The sequence below is a fragment of the Pinus tabuliformis genome, chromosome 5_1 (genome assembly GCF_031772625.1).
Source record: "Pinus tabuliformis cultivar Carrire ecotype Pingquan chromosome 5_1, CPIR1, whole genome shotgun sequence".
Taxonomy (NCBI): domain Eukaryota; kingdom Viridiplantae; phylum Streptophyta; class Pinopsida; order Pinales; family Pinaceae; genus Pinus; species Pinus tabuliformis.
Window position 1 is genome coordinate 899,471,522 of NC_142305.1, and position 11,764 is coordinate 899,483,285.

The window sequence follows — 11,764 nt, forward strand, 5'->3', positions numbered from 1 at the left end:
ACTTATTCATTTCATCATCTCATTCAATGCATGAGAATCTGGACAAGACAGCGCTGTTGAAAGGCTAGAGGAATTAGTGACCGATGCCGAGTCCAACTCTTCCTTCTCCCGAATTGGCGTGGTTGGGAAGGGTGGTTCCGGCAAGAGTCTGCTTCTGAAAACGGTTTTTAACAGACATAAGGTGAGGGATCTCTTCCGCGATGGTTTCTTGCTTTGGCTTACCATTTCTGGGTCTCCTTCTATTTCAAGTCTTAGGAAAGAACTGTTCACACAAATAATCATGCAGAGAAAGGTTATAGATCCCAACACAAATATGATCGAAGAAGCTATAACCATATGTCCGTTGAATGAGGCTCTGCAGGGGAAAAGGTTCGCCCTCTTCTTAGACGATGTGTGGGAGCAGGGTGCTGAATTGCTGGAGGAATTGGGTGTACTCCGCCTAATTCAACTCTCCAACTCCAAAATTATTGTCAGCTCCAGGAATTCCAGCGTGCTCTTGCAGATGGGAGTTGCAAAGGAGTCCACAATCACAGTGGGCGATTTGATGGAGAATGATAGTTAGCATTTATTTCGCTATTATGCATTTCCATATAATAATGGAAATGTGGTCGAGGGCATCAATGAGGAAACGACCAAGGTTGTGTGTCACAAGTGTGGAGGGCAATGGCACGCACTACTGATGCAAATGAGTGGAAATTTGCAGTTCAAAGGTTGCCAAACGCCAACAGCAAAGGCGATGAAGTTGTACATGATCGCCTAAGGTTGAGCTACGATGCACTTGCCAGCTACGGCGTTCATCTCCAATTGGCCTTTCTTTACTTAGGTGCTGCCTTCTTAGAAGACGAGGTTGTTCATGTCGAAGCAGAGGCGATTTTGTTATGGATGGGAGAATGACTCCTTGGAAAGAAGAAGGTGGAAGATGAGGGTGGCCACGACCCATTCGAGATGGGAAGAATGTACGTCAACATTCTGGCGGATCGGTGTTTGATCGAACCGACCATGAAAGACGTGGATGGGCGCATTATGTGTTTCCGGATGCACGACGTCCTACGTGGACTGGCAATACAGATTGCTGAGGCTGAAGAAAACTTCTGCTGCCGCCAAGGGAAGGGTCTAACAGCTGTGAATGAAAATGAATTTTCAGCCCGCACTCGCATTGCTTTGGGCGGCAACAATTTGAGCTCACTTTCCGAGTCATTGAGAGCTCCAGAAATATCTTCATTGCTATTGGCTAGAAACAAAGCATTTAATGAAATTCCCAGAAAGGTGATTGGGAGTATGATCTCCCTTAAGGTTTTGGATTTGACCGCCACGGACATCCAGTCATTGCCAGAGAGTGTGGGGTGTTTGAAACAGCTGGTATACCTGAGCTTAGCATGGGTTCCCATTAAAAGGTTGCCTGCATCTTTTACAAATCTCGCAGCCCTCCAAATCTTTGATGTGGAAGGCTCTGAAATCACAAAAATACCATTTGACCTTCACAAGTTAAGATCATTAAGGTATCTGAACCTTGACAAGTGTATTGATTTGAAATGTGTACCAAGTAGTATTTCCAGCCTCACGTCTTTGCAGCGTTTGCACATTAGCGACTACGAGAGTATGACGTGGACAACAGGTCAGAAGAGATCCCAAAAAGCGGCTTCAATCAACAGTTTGTGCAGTTTAACGCAACTCAAAAGTTTACATCTACACAACTATGGAGCAGCTATTACTGATGGGACGCTGGGGAGTATGGTCGATATTCATTTCATCATCCCATTCATTTCATGTAAGCACTGTTTGGGGCGATTCTGAGAATCGCCGGGTGGTGGGGCGATTCTCAGAATCGCCCCACCACCTGGCGATTCTCAAAACTGCGGTGGCACCACCCGACGATTCTCAGAATTGTCCCAAACAGTGCTTACATGAAATGAATGGGATGATGAAATGAATATCGACCACACTCCCCAGCGCCCCATCAGTAATAGCTGCTCCATATTTGTGTGGATGTAAACTTTTGAGTTGCGTTAAACTGCACAAACTGTTGATTGAAGCCGCTTTTTGGGATCTCTTCTGACCTGTTGTCCACGTCATACTCTCGCAACAGTGATTCCAGGTTATAAGCAACTTGAGTCGAACGCTCGCAAGAGAACCAGATAAAACACGAACTCTCTCGCTTGCAGATGCACTTCGATGGTAATCTCACGCTCGCTTGAAGATGGACTCGCTTGCTTGCAGAAGAGAAACAACAAACGGTACACTATACAGGCTAGATAATAAAGAGAAGAAGTAATGTTTTGGAAAGCCTCAGAATGCAAACATCTACAACGCCTCAAGAGGATCATAAAACCAATATCCCAACTTATTCATTTCATCATCTCATTCAATGCATGAGAATCTGCACATCTTATTCATTTCATTGGCGCGTTTTTCATTTGATTTCATGGCGTACATTTTGCTAACAATGTTGACAAAATCCAATCCATTTAATGTTGACAAATACGATCTATTTAATGAAGTAAAAAATTACAATAAAATTTTTCCCTTTTTGGAAATGAAGTTCTAAAACATCTTTAATCCAACTCTTTTACAGGGCATTGACAACAAACAAGCAGTTCACATCACAGGGCTCAACCGACATATTGTTGAGCATAGATGCTATTTTAGATTTGTTTTTCAACCTCTTCAATTTATTGCAATGATAATATGAATGTGTTGTGCCTTATTTTCATAAAAAGTTCACATCACAGGACTAATGTAATTTGTCTTATTTTTTTTTATCTATTGTAACAACGTAAATATTTCTCTCTTTTTGTGTCATCATATAATTATGTGTATCTCTATATAAGAAAGAAACTATATAGGTACAAATAGAAAGTAAATAGTATATCTATCTTAAGAAACTAAATAGTATATCTATTTTAAGAGGAACATGATTATTCACAAATGAATGTACTATCTATTTGCAATGAACTTGATGATTTATATTGTTATAGTTATGGTATAATAATATATTTTTAGTTAATTTTATTAGGAATTCACAAGAGATTAGATATATTCGTTTAACATTGAAAGCTTTTTATCGAGGATTAAGAAATACTTCTTTATTATATTAATTTATCCATAAAGGTCATTTACTTTTAAAAAAATAAATTTTGTTACTTTCACTTTAGGTTTGGTTTTTGATCCAATGGGTTTGTATAGATCTCGAGGTAATAGACTCCTTAAATATGACTCAAGGATTTCTAAAAGTATTCTTCCAATATTAATGAGTTTCTATGTCTACAATGTAATCACCACAATGAAATAATAAGCATTTACTACCAACTAGATGTTCATAGCCCCATAAAAGGTTTTTATATCCCTCGTTACTTCCCCCATTGGGATGCTTTTCATTTATTTTATTTCTCCCTTTTCTTTTATTTAGATATGAGGATGGGTAACATCTAATTGATAATAGTGGGGGAAGCAACGCATTGAATAACCATATTAATAGGGGTGTCTCCTTATATTGGGTGTAAGTTCTTGACTTAATTGACTTTTTAGAATTGCTGCCAAGGGAGATGTTTTTATGCTGTAGTTAATATATTCACAGTGAATTTGATAAATGTAATCCTTTCTTAGTGGTAATTTATGCTAATGGAGGTCCAAACTTAGTTTGCTCATTTTGGTTGTGTTTCCCATTATGATATTAGTGTCCATGTGCTCCTCATGAGTCACCTGCAACAAAATAAGACAAACAAAAAATACCATGTAACTATATTTAAAACACCATCAAAGTTATTATAGTAGTTCATAAGATGACAGTGATAGTGACCTTCCTTTAAAGGTTTGAAAAGAAATTAAAATAGATTATTATTATGGCCTTAGATACTCTAATCAAAGTAAATCTAGTGGTCGTAGGTAGCTCATCGTATTCTCCCTACATGTGGGGTATGATTTCACTGATGATGCATTATTAGGATTGTGATTGACACTAGAGTTATCTTCTGGGAACTTGCTTGTTTTTTCCAATTATTTCATTCTTGAGAGAAAATCCTCTGGCATCTAGGTTTGGGATTTATTGATAGCAAATGAAGTTATGCTACCTCCATTTCTTGGGAACATATTTATGAGTGAGTAACAAGGTTCTTGAGGTGTAACTGAGTTGCTTTAGAACAAATGAAACTTGCTTTTGGGATTCCTTGTGAACTTTTTGTGAACATATTTTATGGAGAGGGTGATCAATTTAGCGAGGGTCATTAGAGGAGATTCACTATAATCTGACTCCAATTCCTCTTTTTGGTGAAATCTTGGCCTCCTATGAATTTGTCAAGATCAAAATTAAAATAAGGATAATCAGGAAAACGTGCTTGATGTGATATGATAAATTTGTCCATCTACGTTTAGGTGAAATAACCATGGCATGTAATGGTTGAAAACATGTTGAATGTATACTTAGGAAAGAAAAATGATATTCTACCAAAAACATTAATGTGTTTTTTTCCTCATAAACAACTTTGTTTGGCACATAAAAATTTGGTTTTACTAGCATTTTTTAAAAAGTTTGAAAATTGACCCTAAAAAAAAATCATCGTTCCAGTATCATCACTTTTTCGTTTTGAAGCTATATTTTGCACGAAAATTTCATAGTAAAGCTCGTAGTCACTGCCATTTTTAAAACATGTTCAAAATTGACCCTAAAAAATAAAATCATCGTTCCAGTATACACACTTTTTGTTTTTAGCACTGTTTTTGATGTTTTTTCGGGGTTTTTTGGCCAGAGTTCCCGTTTCAAAGTTTACATTGTTTGCTGTTTGCCTCCCCACTGAAACACTTTGTTTAATCCTGTCAAAGCATGTAAGGGAGCTGCAATTAAGGAAAAGTTAGAAATGAACTTTCTCCAATATTGTGCTGCTCCTAAGAAGCTTCTCACTTCTGTAGTAGATTTGGGTTTAGGCCAGTTTACAATGACTGCAACTTTAGAGGGATCTATCTTCAATTCACCACCCCTACTATATGACCCAAATAATTCAAAGATGTTTTGTCAAATTCACATTTTGAGAGTTTAACATAAAGTTTTTCTCTTTTCAAAACATCTAGTGTCTGCTTAACATGCTTTAAATGTTCTTCCCACGTTTTGCTAAATATAAGAATGTCATCCAAATATACAATAACAAAATCATCAAGAAAAGGTTTGAGTACATCATTCATTATTCTCATGAAAGTAGCGGGAGCATTAGTTAAGCCAAAAAGCATAACCAGCCACTCATACAATCCCTGCTTTGTTTTGAGAGCAGTCTTCCATGCATCTTGCTCTGCAACTCTGACCTAATGATACCCACTATGCAAGTCTAACTTGGAAAAATAAACATCTTCTTTAAATTGATCTAATAGATCATCTATGCGAGGAAGGGGATAACGATTCTTGATTGTTATCTTATTCAGTGCTTGGTAATCAATGCACATTCTCCACGAGCCATCTTTCTTTCTTACCAAAACGATTGGAGACCCACATGGTGATGTGCTAGGTCTGATGAACCCCTTCTCGAGCAACTCTTGCACCTGCTTCTTGATTTCTGCATTCTCTAAAGCGGGCAACCTTTTATACCTGTGGCTGCAATGGTTGTTTCATCTCCTGAGTTCGACCCCCAATCTTTCTGAATAGCTGCAGTAGTCTTCTTCTTCTTGCCCTCAAACTTCTTAGGTCTCAGCTCCGGATGCAAAATCCAATAGTGCTCATCATCATGCCCATCCTTCTTATAGTGAGTGCATGAAGACTTGCTTTTCTTTGCAGTGTTGGCCTTCCTCTCTTTCCATTTTTGTTTTCTTTTCTCCTTATTCTTGCTTGCAATGGGCTTGGATGATCCCCCAACTTTTAGATTCCCATTCTTTCCTCTAGCTTTTAGATGCGTACCTTGAACAAATACCTCATCTATACTAGTGGGGTTAAACATGAGGATAGTGTCCCTCATGTAGTTGTGTAGACCAACTAAACAGAGAAGAGAATCCTGCAGAGGTTACAGTTAACCCAAAGCATGATAGACAGAACCCAAAGTAAAAATCAACACAGAGAGGTTGAAGAGATAACCACTTACAAGCATCCACAACAAGGCTTTACCAAGATAAACTTGATGGAGCAGCAAAATCCAACCTGGGCGACGCCAGAATAGGGGGGCTATTCAGGAACAACGGAGGAAAAACCTTGAGAATTTTTGCGATGGACTATGTGGAAGCAAAAAACAATGAAGCGGAGTTACATGGGCTGAAACGAGGCTCGAAATAGCCATTCGGGAAAAATACCAGAACCTCCAAATAGAAGGTGATTCGAAACTGGTCATGGATATGGTAAAACAACTGCAAAACAAGACACTGGTGGAAAAGATAAGCAGGAGCTGGAGAACAGCCTGGTTAACCAGTGAAATAGGGAAATTAATCAATAGAATTGACTACGCGATCCCCACACATGTAAGGCGAACAGGAAACAGACTGGAAGACTGGTTAGCGAATTGGGGAAGCCGAAGCAGGGGAAGGTCGATGGACATCGGAGGAACAGAGCTCCCTCATCCGGAGGAGAAGGAGCAGTTGCAGAGACTCCTTGACGTCGATAACGGTGGCAATAGCGACCCAGAGAGGAATGTTCAGGAAAAGGCAGGATGTGGCAGACGCGGGGATCTGTGGGTCTCTCGGGGATTTCGCATTTAGGCCCCCTACAGCAAGGAAAACCAGAAACCAGGAAAATAAGCAGGGTGAGGAAGGGAGGAACCTCGGTGAGACATGATAATCCTGTAAGTAGAAGGTCTCTTGACCCTATCTCTCCAGCCGAAAAGTCTAGAAGGGTAAAGAGTAGGATTTCTATGGTAAATAGGCGTGCAAGTCGTCCCCTCCGGGAGCTGAGGGGAAGAGATAATTTGTCCAGACTATCAGAGTGCCATCAGCAAGGGCAATGAGGGATTCCTGGGGATAACTCGAGAGGAGGAAATGAAAGGGGCCTTACAGGCAGATCTTCGGTGTGTTATGTACCATCTTACCATCTTCAAACCTGGGGAAACCCGAATTCTGGCAAGGAAAGGGGGGTAAGTGAATGGATTAAAATTGAAATTTTAAACAGTGTTACTGATTTCTGGTACTATGTCTTGCTAGGTGAGAGAGATCCAGTAAAGCGCATTCTGCAGTCAAGCAGGAAGATGGCTCCACGGAAAGTTAAAAAAGCTCCAAAACAGGAGGAAGGAACCAGTCAAAATCCGAAAAGAAGAGGAAGGAAATCGGAGGCCGAGCACAGGATGTACATGATAAATGCCTACATGGCGGGGAATTCTCCAGAAATTCAGGAGCAGATAAATGGATGGGAAAGAGAGCTGAGATCAATTAGCTCAAACCAGGAGGTCCCTAGGGGAGAGTGGGAGGCCATAGTGCCAGACCCAGGGAATACGTGCAGCCGTAACTCACTCTTTAATAAGTCGCTTCAACATTATTGGATAATGAAGCATGTGGTAGCTAGAGCAATGGAAATGAATCAGGCAGTCCACGAGGAAGAAGAGGAGGAAAGAAGACAGAAGGAAGAGCAGCTGAGAAGCCAGATTCAGGAAGAGTTGGAAACAATGAAGTTAGTGCTTATTAAGGAAATAGCGGAGGTACAACTTCAGGCCTCCCACAACAATCTTATCCTAGGAAGAATGGAACAGATGCTGAGGGAGATGAAATGGGTCATGGACCAGAGGAATGAGATCCCTGGATCAAGTGCCAAGGTGCCTACCCCGATTTTATCCTCAGATGAGGACTGATACAGCATGTTAAATTTGTTAGTATTGTTAGTGTTTTTTGTTATTAAAAACTGAATTCTGATGTTTCATCATAGTATAAGAGTTAGGGTAATGAGTAGAGCTCGGAAGAGCAGACATGTGAGAAATATGGAGATGAACATTTTCAAATTTTGATCTGGATTTAATGCCGATAAGTGGTTGCCTGGTTTCTTTCGGGCAGGTTAACCACCTGGGACATAAATATGATTAAATCTAACCATAAATATTTTATATACAATACATATAAAAAAAACCATATACAATACACAAAATAAATTTAATTTAAAACACATTAAATAAAAGAAAATCGCATAACGGATCTAGTGCTTCAATGTTTTTCAGGACAGAAGAGCTTTAATGATGACGGATTGGCAACTGTAATGGCTACTGACAAATGTGAGCGCTCCGCTCTGTATTCTAAACTTTAATTACTCAAGATATTCATAAAAATAAAATACACAACGCTAATGAACTTTAACTATTCAAGTTATTCGCAAAACAAAAAAACCAGCGTTAATGTATTGTTTCATATTTTTTTCAGGATGGATGCCGCACAACATTGGACTCCGAGCCTTGGCAGTGGCGGCAGACATATGTCACTATCTTGAAAATCATAATTTCAAATGTGAACATTACAAATGCCAAAAAAATTTTATTTCAAAAATTTTTATTTTGCAATCATGTTAGATTAATATAATAATATTTTCATTAAATGTTATTAGTAATGAGATAATAAATAAATAAAATAAATATAATATTTTCTTAATATTATTAATCAAGTGCTTAGTCTACAAAGATATACATATTTTATTTATTTGGTTTTGAATTTGGTACTTTTTAGGAGGAAACACATGCTCTTAACCATTACGCCCACTCAAGCTATATCATTATCTAAAGAAATTATTTTACAATATGAATATAGTTGAATTGAGGCTTATGTGATCCATATCAAGTTTTTTGAGCAGAAATCACATTAGAATACATTTGTCAACCGGTTTCTAACCAACCAGTGTGGTTCGTCAGGAAAGTTGAAGAACCAGATCATGAGTGCATGTTAAATAAGGAGAGCAGATCTTCCAATGGCTATATTTGACTCGGAAACGGCTATATCAGACTGGGTAACTAGGCTGAACCAACAGCTATATTTGACTCAGAACTGGGTAACTAGACTGGACCAACTACTATATTTGACTATGAAATGGCTAAATTTGACTGGCCAACGAGACTGGACCAAAGGAAACGAACAGGGACTAATATTATATTTGATAATATAATTTAATTATAATAATATTATTAGATAAATAATTATTATATTTAGTTCTTAATAATGTATTAATAGGGTTTAATATACATATTATCAATATTATTAACATAATATTTTTAATGTTCTTAATATTAAAATGTATAAAGAATTTTTTTTGAAAGAAATTACATTGAAGATTTATGGATATTTAATGTCTAAAATTATAAACTTATGAATTCTTTTAATACTTTTATGTTAGTTTCCAGAGTTTTTTTCCTTTCTACAATCGTGCTAACTTAGATTTTTGTTAAAGTCAATTCCGAAGTATTTGTAATCTGCAACTTCTTCTAGAGTGGTGCCTTCAAAGTAGCACTTATGCTGATTATGTTTTCTTTTCTTAAAGAAAACCACTACTTTGGTTTTGCTAATATTGACTTGCATCCTCATCTTTGCATGTTTTTAGCTAATATTGACTTACATCTTCATCTTTGCATGTTTTTGGCGGGAAGTTTGTGGGAAAATAAAAGTGAAATATTTTGGTTTTTAAATTTAGTTTTTGAAAAAAGTATAATCTTAAATTTTTTTATTTTTTATTGTATATATAAATTCAACAAATATACAGATTTTTGAATAATTAAAGTATAATATATATATATTTTCAAATAATTAAATTGAAATAAATTGAGAAAAATTTACTACTCACTTTTATGATTCCATCAAATTTCCATTAACAAATTCCAAAAAAACCAGTAATACCTAAATTCCAAAAAACCCTCAATAACTAAGACATGGAGGTCAGACGGCGATGCCGGACGGTCCGGAGACGGGAAGTGTGAGACCGAGCGAGATTAAGAGTCTAAGAGATAGAGTACTGCCACCGGAGAATAGGTGGGGTGAAGTGGGAAAAATATTCTCTTGAGCACAATAGGTGGGGTGAAGTGGGAAAAATATTATCAATTTGGATATTGACGCTTGGACTTATTGATAGGTATTTTGAAGCACATTTATCAACATGGGTCGTTAAAAGGAAAATGGTTTTGGAATTTTATTTATTTATTAGCTGAATTGTGTATAAAATGAAGAATATTTAATTTAGATATTTATAGTTTTAAGGATAAAATTTTAGAATATTTATTAAAAAAATTATACTCATTAATATAATAATTACGTTCATATAGTTGCAATATTTTTTTAAATTAAAAAAGCAAAAAAAAATCAACGATATCTTAAATTAAAAATTTAGAGAAAACAAATAACATTATATTAAAAATAAATCTTAAATCAACTTTCACAATATATTTTAATCTATTACCGCCACTTAATCAAAATATAAGAATTTTAAAAAAGTTTGGCTAAAATAGATTCCTAAAAAGAGAGATTAAGCGTGTGATGCGTTTCGAGAACCGATCCAAATTGCCCGTACAGTGAAGCCATTTCAATTCTCATTTTGACTTATCTAACCACACAGAGTGGAGTCTTCAGCGTGACTTGTGATTCTGAATTTGATAGTCCGAAAGGTTTTCCGTCAAAAGCGGGAATATGAGGGAGGGTGGCGTTCATGCATCCATCCAATTCGTTTCAAATCATATCGCCATCTGTGGAATGAAATTGTTTAGTTAATTTATATTAAAATCTGTGGATTGGCTCAACTATTTTTTATGGGACATAATTTTTTTTAGTGGAGAGCTTTTTATTTTCATCCAATTCGTTTCAAATCATATCACCATCTGTGGAATGAAATTGTTTAGTTAATTTATATTAAAATCTGTGGATGGGCTCACCTACTTTTCATGGGACATAATTCCTTTAGTGGAGAGCTTTTTATTTTCAATATTTATTAGTCCCTGACAATTCATTTAAGAAAAAAGAAAAACTAATTTTCTAAATGGCTAGCCCGTTATGCCTAACCCTGTTATTCTTCACAGTGCCACTGCTCTTCTAGCACACTGGCTTTCAACACATTACCATTTTGTTAACTAGTTTTGGACAACTAGTTAACAGAATGGACAACTTCTCCGTCCTCACACAATACCATTGTGTGAACTCCCAACCTCTTTGCCCCACTAGTGCACACTCTATCTTATCATTTATTATGCCTATGCTAGTTCTTTTATAATGTTTTTTAATTTCAAAAACATGAATAAAACTATATATTCAAATTATTAAAAACCTAAGTGTTTTTTATTTTCAAAAACATAAATAAAACTATATATTTTAATTATTAAAAAACTAATTGTAACTCAATCCAACTTTAAACTATATATTCTAATTATTAAAAACTTAATTGCACAGCATGAGTAAATGGTTGCGCAGAGAGAACACATTTCTCCTCACATTCAATTTCTCCGCACTATTATCAATATATCTTATCGTTTATCATGTTTAAAAACTTAATTGCACAGCATGAGTAAATGGTTGCGCAGAGAGAACACATTTCTCCTCACATTCAATTTCTCCGCACTATTATCAATATATCTTATCGTTTATCATGTTTAAAAACCTAATTGCAGAAAAAGTGAATGGTTGTGCGGGAGTGTAGAGATCTCCGCACTATCACTGCAAATGATATCTAATAATTTATTATCCCTGACGTGAAAAGTCATTCTTTTATTATGTTGTTTAATTTCGAAAACATGAATACAACTATATATTCAAATTATTAATTTTTTATTTTTTTTTGGAAAACATAAATAAAAGTATATATTCAAATTATTAAAAAACCTAATTGTAATTCAATTTAGCTTTAAACTATATATTCAAA